The sequence below is a fragment of the Oryx dammah genome, unplaced genomic scaffold (genome assembly GCF_014754425.2).
Source record: "Oryx dammah isolate SB20612 unplaced genomic scaffold, SCBI_Odam_1.1 HiC_scaffold_13, whole genome shotgun sequence".
NCBI lineage: Eukaryota > Metazoa > Chordata > Mammalia > Artiodactyla > Bovidae > Oryx > Oryx dammah.
Genome location: NW_024070197.1, coordinates 46046902 through 46060280, shown reverse-complemented (window position 1 = coordinate 46060280; position 13379 = coordinate 46046902).

Sequence of the window (13379 nt, the reverse complement as noted above, 5' to 3'; positions counted from 1 at the left end):
CCTTCATGGATTTCTAGTATTTTCATTTTCCTCCCTAGACTTTTGTCAGTTTCTCGTAGACCCTTCTAGAGAAATTCTACATTTATGCGGTTAGCTACACACATATTCACACGTGAGTGGTAGCATATTATAGCCATATTGTCCACTTTGTTTTCTTTCTGTTTTGCTTTTTCATAACAATATGAAAAGCTCACATTGTTTATGAAAAACTCAATTTCATAACTCATTCAACAGACATTTATTGAGCACCTACCTAATGTTGTATCCTGTTCTAAGGACTCAGGAGAGAACAATAAACAAAACAAATTATATTGGTTTTCTGTTGCTGAGTAACAAATTACTACAAATTTAGTAGCCAAGAACAACAGACATTTATTATCTCTCAGTTTCAGTGGACCAAGAGTCTGGGCACTACTTAACTGAGTGTTCTGGCCGGCTGCAGTCAACATGTTGGCAGGGCCGCATTCTCATCCGAAGGCTCAGGTGGATTCTTCATCTGTTCCCAAGCACACTCCAGTTGTTGGTAGAATACATTTCCTTGTGGTGACTGGACTGAGTGCTTCAGGTTTTCAACTGGCTGTCAGCCGGAGGTCCTCAGTTCCCAGATGCCACCCTCAGACAATTCACAGACATCAGCTTGCTTCTTCAAGACCAGCAGGAGAGTGAGAGTGGATCCGTGAGCACAGAGGCCCCCAACCCCTGGGACACAGACAGCTCCCAATCTATAGCCTGTTAGGAACTGGGCTGTACAGCAGGGGTTGAGCAAAGGGTGAGGGAGCAAGCGAAGCTTCCTCTGTATTTACAGCTACTCACATTCCTGCCTGAGCTCTGCCTCCTGTCAGATCAGTGGTGGCATTAGATTCTCATAGGAGCACAAACCCAACTGCACTTGAATCATCCTCAAAACATCCCTGCCCTCCCACCCCTGACCTCTGGAAAAATTGTCTTCCATGAAACCAGTTCCTGGTACTAAAAAGGTGGGGGAACCACTGAGCTAGAAAGACAGTCTTATATTATGTAACATAATCATGGGAATGACAGCTCATCACTTTGCCACATTCTGCTGGTTGGAAACAAGTCACAGGTCCCACCCACATGGAAGAGGAAGGAATGAAACAAAGATGTGAACACCAGGAGAAAGTGCTGATCATGGGGGGGGGCGGGGCGGGGTGCATCTTAGAATCCATCTGCCTCACAAACCAAGCCCCAACGGGAACTCTACTCATTGCTCTGTGGCAACCTAGATGAGAAGGAAATCCAAAAAGCGGGGACACGTGTACATATAGCCAATTCACTTTGTTGTACAGTAGAAACTAGTGCAACTTTGCAAAGCAACTATACTCCAATAAAAATTAATCTAAGAAAAGAAATAAAACTAGCAGACATTCTAATTAAAACACACACACACACACAAAAGCAAGCCCTTGCAGTCATGAAGCTGACACTGTAGGAGGGGAAAACAGACAACAAAGGAATAGACAGATAAATGTTGGGTGCTACAAATAAGTGCTGAATGCGTGTGTGCATGCTAAGTCGCTCAGTCGTCTGACTCTTTGTGACCCCATGGCTGTAGGCTGCCAGGCTCCTCTGTCCGTGGGAATTCTTCATGGAGTGGGTTGCCATGCCCTCCTCCAAGCATCTTCTTGACCTGGGGATTGAACCTGCGTCTCTTACATCTCCTGCATTGGCAGGTGGGTTCTTTTCCACTATGGCCACTTGGAACAGTAAAGCTGGCTAAATGGAGCAGTCCGGGCAGGCCTCTCGAGGGGCAGCAGTGTGGGAGCAGAGCCCTGAAGAAAGTGAGAGAGCCACACAGAGAGCTGAGAGAAGCGGGCTCCAGCCTAAGACAACAAGTGCATGGGCCCTACCTTGTGGGCTTGCTGGAGGCTCCCGCAGCCAGGACGCAGGTGGTAGGACACGAGGCCAGAGAGCAGATGGGGAGAGATGAGGTAGGGCCTTGTGGGTGGAAGGATCTCTGAGCAAAATGCAGAACTGTTAGACAACTGGAGGCAGAGGAGAAGCACTGTTTGGCTTACCTTTGCGAAAGATCACATGGTTCCTGGGGTGAGAACAGCCTGAAAGGAGGCATCTGTGGAAGCAGGGAGACCAGTTTGTAGGCTGTTTTAATCATCTTGGCAGAAAACAATGGTGGTTTGGATCATAGTAGCGCTGGTATGTTTCCTGGAAAGTAGGTGGCTCTGGTTTGAGGTGGAGCTTGTCGCCCTAAGGGTGGAATGGATGCGCTTGCAGTGGGAAGAAAAGAGAGCGGTATGGGTGATGGCAAGGATTTGGGTCTGAGCCACTTGAAGAATGGCATCACCGTTTACTGAGATGCAGAAGACAGTGGGAGGAAGAGGTTTTGGAAGAAAAAAAATCTCGAACTGATTTTATTATACACTTGAAGGAGAAGAATATAGTCAACTTCGTACTTTTAAAGTACGGTTGACTTTTAAAGTCACTCTGGTTGCTGTGACACGTTGGATTGTGAAGTTAAAGTGTGGATGCTTTGAGATGACAATTGGAAAGGTATGTGGTGGCCTAGCAAGGAGTGTTGGTGGCCCAGGATCAGCAGAATAGGATGGGAGAAGGGACTTCCCTGGTGGTCCAATGGCTAAGACTCTGTGCTTCCAACTCAGGGGTCCCAGGTTCAATCCCTAGTCAGGGGACTAGATCCTGCATGCCACACGTGAAGATCCCACATGCCTCAACTAAGGCCCGGTGCAGCCAAATGAGTGAATGAATATATAAATAATAAATGAAAAAAATAAAGAATAGAGTGGAAGGAGAGGGAAATGAATGGTCTTGCAATGTGTTCATTGTGCTTGCAATATGACCTCCAATGTGTGGAAGTAAAATAGGGCAGATCAGGAGGTTATCTGAAGGTAGTAGGAACATTTTTGTTGCAGGTAAGACCATACTTGTCTGACAGGCATAAAGCAGAAGGTGAGTCTCAAAGTCAGAACAAGAGCAATTGTAAAACTGGATTCTCCACAGGGGCTTTGGAAACTTTTTTCATGAAGAAGTGTCTTAGTCAGTCCAGGCTGCTATAGCAGAATACCACAGAAAATCTTAAGGTGGGTTATAAACAACAGGAATGTATCTCCTGCAGTTCTGGAGCCTGGGAGCCTGGGAGCCTGTGGTTGGGGTTCCAGCATGGTCAGGATCTGGTGAGGATCCTCTTCCAGGTTGCAGACTGCCAGTTTCTTGATGTATTCTCCTCTGCTGGAGAGCAGAGAGGAAGCTAGTTCTCTCACGATTCTTATAAGGACATCGATTCCATTCATGAGGACTCCATCCTTATGATGTCATCTAATCTTATATCCAACACCTTGGCCATCTGATGTGAAGAGCCAACTCATTAGAAAAGACCCTGATGCTTGGAAAGATTGAAGGCAGGAGGAGAAGGAGATGACAGAGGACTAGATGGTTGGATGGCATCACTGACTCAGTGGACATGGGTTTGAGCAAGCTCTGGGAGATGCTGAAGGACAGGGAAGCCTGGCATGCTGCAGTCCACGGGGTCACAAAGAGTTGGACATGACTGAGCAACTGAACAACAACAACAATCTTATACCCACCCCATCCCCCCACTCCTATACCATTACATCAAGTAGTTGGGTTTCAACATATACATATGGGGAGGACATAAAACTTTCACCCCATAATATTCTGCTCCTGGGTCCCCCACATTCATGTCCTTCTCACAAATGAAATACATTCATTCCATCCCCCAAGTCTCAAAAGGCATTAAACTCATTCAACATCAACCCTAAAGTCTGAAGTCCAAAGTCTTTTCTGAATAGCATCCAAATCAGGTATGGGTGGAACTCGAGATATGATTCGTCCTGAGGTTAATTCCGTTCCAGCAGTGAAATCTATGAAACCAAACAAATTATGTCCTTCTAACACATAAAGATGTGACAAGCATAGGAACAGACATTCCCATTGTAAAAGGGAGAAATCAGGAAGAAGGCAGGACGAAGGGTTCCAGGCAAGTCCAGAGTCCAGCAAGGAAAACTTCATGAGATCTCAAAACTCTGGAATAACACTCTTCAGCTGCATGCTCTCCCCTTCAGGCCCACTGGGGCAGAAATCCCACGTTTCTGACCCACTGGGGCAGTGGTTCCACCTCCACTGCCTCCAGAGCCCTAGGAAGCCCCATCCCTAAAGCTCTGGGGGGCCCTTCCCCTCTGGCTGTGGGCAGAGGGTGTCTGACCTGTTGGAAGCAAGGCAATGGTTATCTTTCCAGAAACCAAGGAGGCAGCCCTGATGATCTCTGAATTGCCTTTGGGGTCACTTGTCTTTAAAAAATATATTTTTAAATTAATTTATGTATTTGGCTGTGCCGGGTCTTAGTTGCAGCACACAGGATCTTCCACCTTCATTGTAGGATGGAGGATCTTGAGTTGCAGCATGTGAACTCTTAATTGTGACTTGTGGGGTCTCGTCCCCTGATCAGGGGTTGAACCTGGGACCCCTGCGTTGGGATCACGGAGTCTTAACCCCTGGACCACCAGGGAAGTCCCACTCTTCCCTTGCCTTAAAGAATAGCACACAATTTCACCAACTAGGCCTATGGTCTCGTCCTGTAAAATTCATGAAGTCTGACAGCCTTCCTTCATTCCTTCCTATTTCCTTCTTCTTCAGTTCAAACTGGTAGTTTTCCTTCTGGGATGGCTGATTCCTTCTGTGGTTCACACCCCTACTCATTTCCCAGTACCCAATATGGTCACTTGGCCATATCCTTAGTGTTCTCATTTGGGGTTTTTTTTTGCAAATGGATAGGCTGAGAATTTTCTACATCATTAAGTTCGACTTCCTTTTTGCTTAACAATCTGTCTTTAAGTCATTTCTCTCTGCTTGAATTTTACTATAAGCCGGCAGGAGGAGCCAAGCCATACCTTCGACACTTTTTTTTAGAAATCACTTCAGTTAAATATAAAATTTCATTGGTTGCAAGTTCTATCTTCCACAAAACACTGGAACACAAATCACAGCTCAGCCAAGTTCTTTGCCACTTCTTACAAGGATTGCCTTTCCTCTGGTTTCCAGTAATATGCTCTTCATTTCTATCTGAGACGTCACCAGAATGGTCATTACCACCCATATTTCTACCAACATTCTGCTTAAGAATCCCCAAAGAAGACTGAGACTTTCTCTACAGCCTTCTTTTCTTTGACCTCTCTTCAGAACTACCTTTAAAAAGGGGAATTCCCAGACCTCCCTGAAGGTCCAGTGGTTAATAATCCACCTGCCAATGCAGGTACATAGGTTCCATCCCTGGTCTGGGAAGATTCCAGAGCCTGTGCTCTGCAACAAGAGAAGCCACAGCTCAACTCAAGAGTACTCCAACTGGCTGCAACTAGAGAAAGCCTGTTTCGAAGACCCAGTGCGGCCAAACATAAATACACAAACTAATAATTTAAAGAGATCAAATTGCCAACATCCACTGGATCATAGAAAAAGCAAGAGAATTTCAGAAAAACATCTACTTCTGCTTTATTGATTATGCCAAAGCCTTTGACTGTGTGGATCACAACAAACTGTAGAAAACTCTTAAAGGGATGGGAATATCAGACAACCTTACCTGCCTTCTGAGAAATCTGTATGCAGGTCAAGAAGCAACAGTGAGAACCAGACATGGAACAACGGACTAGTTCCAAATTGGGAAAGGAGTATGTCAAGGCCTGTATATTGTCACCTTGCTTATTTAACTTCCATGCAGAGTACATCAGGCAAAATGCCAGACTGGATGAAGCACAAGCTGGAGTTAAGATTGCAGGGAGAAATATTAATGACCTCAGATATGCAGATGACACCACTTTTATGGCAGAAAGCGAAGAGGAACTAAAGAGCCCCTGATGGAAGTGAAAGAGGAGAGTGAAAAAGCTGGCTTAAAACTTAGCATTCAAAAAACTAAGATCATGGTATCCAGTCCCATCACTTCATGGCAAATAGATGGGGAAACAATGGAAACAGTGGTAGACTTCTTGGGCTCCAAAATCACTGTAGATGGTGACTGCATCCATGAAACTAAAGATGCTTGCTCCTTGGAAGAAAAGCTATGACCAACCTGCTGCTGCTACTGCTAAGTCGCTTCAGTAGTGTCCGACTCTGTGCAATGCCATAGACGGCAGCCCACCAGGCTCCCCCGTCTCTGGAATTCTCCAGGCAAGAACACTGGAGCAGGTTGCCATTTCCTTCTCCAATGCATGAAAGTGAAAAGTGAAAGTGAAGTCGCTCAGTCATGTCCGACTCTTTGCGACCCCATGGACTGCAGCCTACCAGGCTCCTCCGCCCATCAGATTTTCCCAGCATGAGTACTGGAGTGGGGTGCCATTGCCTTCTCCATGACCAACCTAGACAGCATATTAAAAAGCAGAGACATTACTTTGCTGACAAAGGTCTGTCTAGTCAAAGCTATGGTTTTTTTCAGTAGTTATGTATAGATGTAAGAGTTAGACCATAAAGAAAGCTGAGCACTGAAAAATTGATGCTTTTGAACTGTGATGTTGGAGAAGACTCTTGAGAGTTCCTTGGACAGCAAGGATATCAAACCAGTCAGTCCTAAAGGAAATTAGTCCTGAATATTCATTGGAAGGACTGATACTGAAGCTGAAACTCCAAAACTTTGGCCATCTAATGCGAAGAACTGACTCACTGGAAAAGACCCTGTTGCTTGGAAAGATTGAAAGCAGGTGGAGAAGGGGACGACAGAGGATGAGATGGTTGGATGATATCACCAACTCAATGTACATGAGTTTGAGCAAGCTCCGGGAGTTGGTGACGGACACGGAAGCCTGGCGTACTGCAGTCTATGAGGTCACAAAGAGTCAGACATGACTGAGTGACTAAACTGAACTGAATAGTTTAAAAATTGAAAAATAATTTTTTAAAAGGAGGGGGTATTCCCTGGGGGTCCAGTAGGATCCCATGCTTTCACTGCCAAGGGCTCAGGTTTATCTTTGGCCCGAGAACTAAGATCCCAAAAGTCGCATAGCAGGGGGGAAGAAAAAAGAGTTACCTTTAAAGGGCCGTTCATGGCAGTGTAAGCTTTTCTAGCGATTGCCTCCAAATACCCTAGTCTCTACCCTTTTCCCAGTTTGAAAGCTGCTTCCATATCTTTAGATATTTGTTAGAGCAGTACCTCTATTTCTTAGCACCAGTAACCTGTAATAGTCAGGGTTGTCCAGGGAAACAGAACCAGAAGGATATATATTGTCTATTTGGATTTATTATATATTTATGTAATATATACCCAGATATAGAGATTTATATGGAGATTTATTATGAGGAATTGACTCATACACCTGTGAAGGCTGAGAAGTCTCTTGATCTCCTGTTGGCAAGCTGCAGACCCAGGAAAATCAGTGGTCTCATTCAGTTCAATTCTGAATAGCTGAGAACCAGGGACGCTAATGATATAAATCCTAGTCCAGGCTGGAAATCATGAGACAGATGAGATGTCTCAGCTGAATCAGCAAGGCATGCAAAAAGAGGTCAATTCGTCCTTCCTCTGCCTTTTGTCCTATTCAGACACTGAACCCATAAGGCCCACCCACATTGTTGTTTTATTTTTATTATTTATTTATTTGGCTGCACAGGTATTAGTTGTGGCATGTGGGTCTTCGATCTTCACTGAGACCTGAGAGATGTTTAGTTGCGGCATATGGGATCTAGTTCCCTGGCCAGCGCCCCCTGCACTGGGAGTTCGAGTCTTAACCACTGGACCACCAGGAAAGTCCCCAAGGCACACTCACATTGGGAAGTGTAATCTACTTTATTGAGACCACTGATTCAAATCAAATGATTGCTTATCTCATCCAAAATCATCCTCATACCCAGCAATAATGCTTTTAATCTTGGGCATTCCATAGTCAGTCAAGTTGATACCTAAAATTAGCCATCATACTAAATAACTATTTTTCAAGGAGGAATTCTGGACTACCTTTCAACTTATGTAGATCCTAGCAAGAGAATGTTCTAGAGCAGCAGTCCCCAATATTTATGACCCTAGGGACTGGTTTCTTGGAAGACAATTTTTCGACGAACGGCATTGGGGGGTGGTTTCAAGCACATTGCATTTATCGTGCACTTAATTTCTATTATTATTACATCAGTTCCACCTCAGATCATCAGGCATTAGATCCCGGAGGTTGGGGACCCCTGTTCTAGGGTGAGCCTTTAATTTTTAGTAAGAGTCTTTGTCTTTAGAAATGGATTTCTCTGCTTGAGTTGTTCGATGATGGCTGACAAAAGTAAATGTGGGTGAACACCTTCTAGGCAAGACTGCCTTTCCTGGGGTCTTCTCTCATCCACACACTGCCCTGCAGTGAAGAGTTATAAAAAGAGGTGGTAAAATGCAGAGTTACAGGAATGTTGGATTCTGACTGAGTTTCTGGGCTTTCTTTCCAGAGAGTGGTTGCCCAGGGACCGCCAGCATCTGCTTTGCCCGCTCGAGACCAAGGATGTTACTTCCCTTACAAACAGAAAGAGGGTAGAAGGAGTTGCCTCAATAGCCTTGTGGAAACTTAAATTTGAAAAATGTATGGACTTTTTACAGATAGGTCAAGAATTATAGGAAAATGCACTCATTCTGGCAGTATTTTATATTTTTTTCTCCCGTGGTCCATTAGGCTGGGCAAGCAACTCTTTGTTGGGGCTTTAGCAGCTACCATGGTCATATTATATGAAAACACCGCTCAGAACAGAGATTATCAAGGCAAATCAATAGGGATAGAAAGTAGATTAGTAGTTGCCTGGGGCTGGGAAAAGGGACTGGTTGCAAATAGGCCCTAGAAATCCTTTTAGGGTTGGAAATAAACCAAAATTGGATTGTGGTGATGACTGCACAACTTTGTAAATTTAGTAAAAGTCATTAAATTGTACACTTAAAATGAGTCAGGTCATCCCCTGGTGGTCCAGTGGTTAAGAATCTGCCTTGCAACGCAGGGGACATGAGTTTGATCCCTGGTACAGGAATTAAGATTCACCATGTCTCAAGGCAACTAAGCCTGTGTGCCACAAATACTGAGCCTGTGCTCTAGAGCCTGTGAGCCCAAGCTACACCTGTGCACCGTAGAGCCTGTGCTCGGTAACAAGAGAAGCCACTGCAAGGAGAAGCCTGCTCACGGCAGCTAGACAGTAGCCCGTCTGCCGCAACTAGAGAAAGCCTGAACACAGCAATGAAGACCCAGTGCAGACAAAATAAAGAGAGTGAATTTTATGGTATAGGAATTATAAAGATTTTAAACACACGCGTGTGTACTGTACACACACACACACACAGATACTTTCACTTCAAAAATCCCAGAATGCACACAATTTGAGCCGTTTTTTCCCTGAAAGTTAGGAGTGAAGAAATTTTCACTGGGCAGAACGAGATACAGCCTTTCACATTGCCTGTTGTGTTGAAGTCTCACTGAAATTTAATTCCCTACTTGGAATCCTCTTTGTATTCACAAGTGAGGAAACAAACATGATACGATGGTGTATACTCCATGCAATAAAGGGAAAGTTGTAAATGGTGCCTAAGCCCCAGGTTATTAATACCTGGAGCAAATGCTTCATTTCTTAAACACAGAAGATACTAATCACTATAACTATGTGACTATTATTCATGGTTTTGTGAACTCTGGAGTGGAGTAATGTAATCACACTAAGATTTAATTATAATGACAATTATTTATAATACCATGTAGTAGTATATGTATGTGCAATTCCCCTTCTGTTTTATTCAAGCTAATAAATCAGCAAAATAATATTTAAATTTGCTTGATTCTTGGGTAACTTGCTTCTCATTTCTCTATTCAATTTTCACTCTGCACAATCCTGGTGTTTCTGTAAATCTTATAAGTTGAGATCATCAACCCAATGTTTTCCCCTCTAAGAACGACTAAACAACAACAAAGAACATGAATACTGAGAATGAATAGGACATTACATTATGCAGGAAAATGTCTGGGGTTTTGATAGTGTATTTTTTGGCTCATCGATTTAATGAAGGTGGTTTTAAAGAATGTAATGTTTTAAATAGCAAAATGAAAAGGTTGAGCAATCAAAATTTATTATTGAAATTGGTATAGTCTTTCTCTTTGCTTGCAGTAGTAGATTACTTTGTGACAAAACATTGCAGATTTGTTGGGGAAAGTGAATATATTTTTAGGTATTTTAAAATTCCCTGGGTACAGTGGATAGGAATCCACCTGCCAATGCAGAAGACACTGGTTCAAACCCTGGTCTGGGAAGATTTCACACAACTCTGAGCACCTAAGCCCAGGCACTGCAACCATTGAGCCCATATGCTGCAACTACTGAAGCCCATGGGCCTAGAGCTTGTACTCTACAATAAGAAAAGCTGCTGCAGTGAGAATCCCATGCAGAAGAGTAGCTCCCACTAGCCACATCTAGAGAAAGTTTGTGCACAGCAACAGAGACCCAGGGCAGCCAAAAACAAATTCTCTACTGGTTTACTTTAGACCAGATGGTTTTGAGGAAACTTCCAGAAGAGACCCTCTATGATTTCACACATATTCAACACAACTGCACGGCCTTATCATCCTGCACACAAAGTATATTCCTGCCTCAGGGCCTTTGCACTTGCTATTCCCTCTATTTGATGGATCATTCCCTAGATGGTCATGGTCTACTCCCTAACTTAAGTCCCTGCTCAAATATCACTTCCTCAGAGCAGTCTTCCCTGATTAGCCCATCTAAAAATAGCACACAGTCACTAGCCTTTTAGCTTGCTTGCTTTCTCTGCATAGCATTTAGCTGTCTGTCTGACCTTATATGCTTGCCTTACTAGAATGCAAGGTTCATGAAGGCAGGGACTGCATCATGTTCATTGCTATATCCCCAGATTCTTATATATTCCCCACATAATAATTGCTCAAGACATATTTCTTGAATTAATTAAATGAATTTTAATTTGACTTTGAATATTTGCTTTTTGCCTCCCTAACCAGACAGTACCTTCATGGAAGGCAGGGAAAAGTCCTGGTCACTTATTTGTCATCTCTAAAATGATTAGCTCAGTTCTGCAAGGATACTAGACATTCAACCAAAGTTTACTGAATGAATGCCTTGGAACACGGGTGTGTGACATGGCTGACTGGTCAGCGTTGCCGGCAGGTGAACAAGAAGAGTAATATCTCACCTTTCAGCCCATGTATTACAAAGTATACTTTTATGTATACCAATTCATCTGATCATTTTGTTAATACTTTACTAGGTCTCAAAGTTTGCCTGAAGAAACAAGCACTCAAAGATAACACGTGTTGATTTCTGACATTTCAGTCAGTTCAGTCTCTCACTCAGTCACATACGGTTCTTTGGGACCCCATGGACTGCAGCATGCCAGTCTTCCCTATCTATCACCAGTTCCCAGAGCTGGCTCACACTCACGTCCATCGAGTCGGTGATCCAACCATTTCATCCTCTCTCGTCCCCTTCTCCTCTTGCCTTCACCCTTTCCCACCATCAGGGTCTTTTCCAATAAGTCAGTTCTTTGCATCAGGTGGCCAAAGTTTTGGAGCTTCAGCTTCAGCATCAGTCCTTCCAATGAATATTCAGGGTTGATTTCCTTTAGGATGGACTGGTTGGATCTCTTTGCAACAAGAGATGCCACCACAGTGAGAAGCCCAAGCACTCCAACTAGAGTAGACCCCACTTACCACAACTAGAAAAAGCCTGTGTGTGGCAACAAAGACCCAGCACAGCCAAAAATAAAATAAAAAATTAAAATAAAAAAAGCTAATAAAGCCTGTCTTGAAACATATATATGCATGGAAAGATTTTTTGAAAAGTGTTTATTAGTCCTCACAGTAGTTATTTCTAGACAGTGGAAACTTGCTATTACGTTTTTTGGCTTTGCATTTCTCCCGTATTTTTAAAGCCAATTTGAAGTTATGAAAATAAGTTTTTTTGTATACAATGCTTTATTTTTTAATTTGTCGATGTGAATAGCATAAAAACATCACTACTCATTTTCCTATGTAATTCTCAGAACATAGCAACCTTCATTCTGAGACAGCTTTTAATACTGATTTATAGTAAAGCAATAACAAATAGAATGAACCAAAATTCTTTAGTTTTTTTTTTGTGTGTGTTTTCCATATTTATGCCCATGTTATTTTCTGAGCAAGAAAAAAGGTAAAGTGATGCTTTATATTTTCATCTTTGCCAAAAAAACCTTTCCAGGATATTGAGCTCCCAAAACAGGCCAAAATCGGGCGTTAGGGACTCATTCCGGACTTTGGACCAACCTTAGAGGGCACACATGAAACATGCTCATTTCTTTTCCTTTTTCTTTTGATGATTTGAAATACTTAAAACACCCTTTTGCTTATCTTTCACCGGAGGGATTTGTGGAAAATCTCTACTGGTGCCAACAATATGGTCCCCAAATTAGGCTTAAAAGGTTTGGGGTTTTCTTTAATTCTGAACTAAGAAGGGTTTTTCATGGTTGCTGATGCATCTTCGGGCACGTGGTTTCTTCACACGCTGAGTGGCTTGTGTGTCTGTCTCCCTGCCTGTGCGTTTGCGTGTGTTTATGTGTGCAAGTCTTTGTAAAGTGCGTTGGGGTGTGTGACGGTGGTTTTGAGCCCATGGCTTACGCACTCTACGAAGAAGCGTGTCCACCCCTGTAGGTGGGAGCAGGTTTCTCCAGTCTCGGGGTCGCGTGGGGAAACCCTCCACCAAGTCCTGCGGCTCCCAGTCCTGGCCAGGGCGCGGCAAGGAGGGCGCTGGGGGCAACCAGGTGGCCAAGCAACAGAGGAACCAGCGCAGCCTGCATCCGGGCAGGGTCTCGGACACGTGCTCTGCTGGAAAGAGGGACGCACTTTCCGCCCTCTGGAACGGTGCTTAGAGCGGAGATCTATCCTGGGAGGGGTTAGAGAAGCCGGAGGATCTGGGCGCTGCAGCCTGGGGGAGGGGACAGTGGGCGGGGCGGCACCGCCCACAATCTATTCCCTCCGGAGCTGACGGCGACCGGCCTCCGTCCGGCCTCACCCAGCCTCGGGGGCCAGGAAACCGAGACTGGAGGCGGCACGCGCGTCAGGGGCGCCCTGACGCCCAGGTACGTGCGACCCCCGCCCCCCTCCCTAGCTGGGGTCGGGACGGTTAGACCAGGCGGTTGCGGCTCCCAGACGCGCCACACCGCAGCCTCTGTGACGCACGGCGCGGCCTCTGGGGCTGGACTGGCGGCTCGGCCCGTCGGGGGCGGGGCAAGCGCGGGAGGGAGGGGCGGGGCGGGGCGGAGCGAGCGGGGCGGAGCCGACGGAGGCCCCGCCCCAGGCCCGGAGGAGCAAGGACGCTACGGAGCAGGCGCGTCCCCCCCGCCCCCGCCGCCGCCGCCGCCGCCGCCGCCGCGCCGCAGC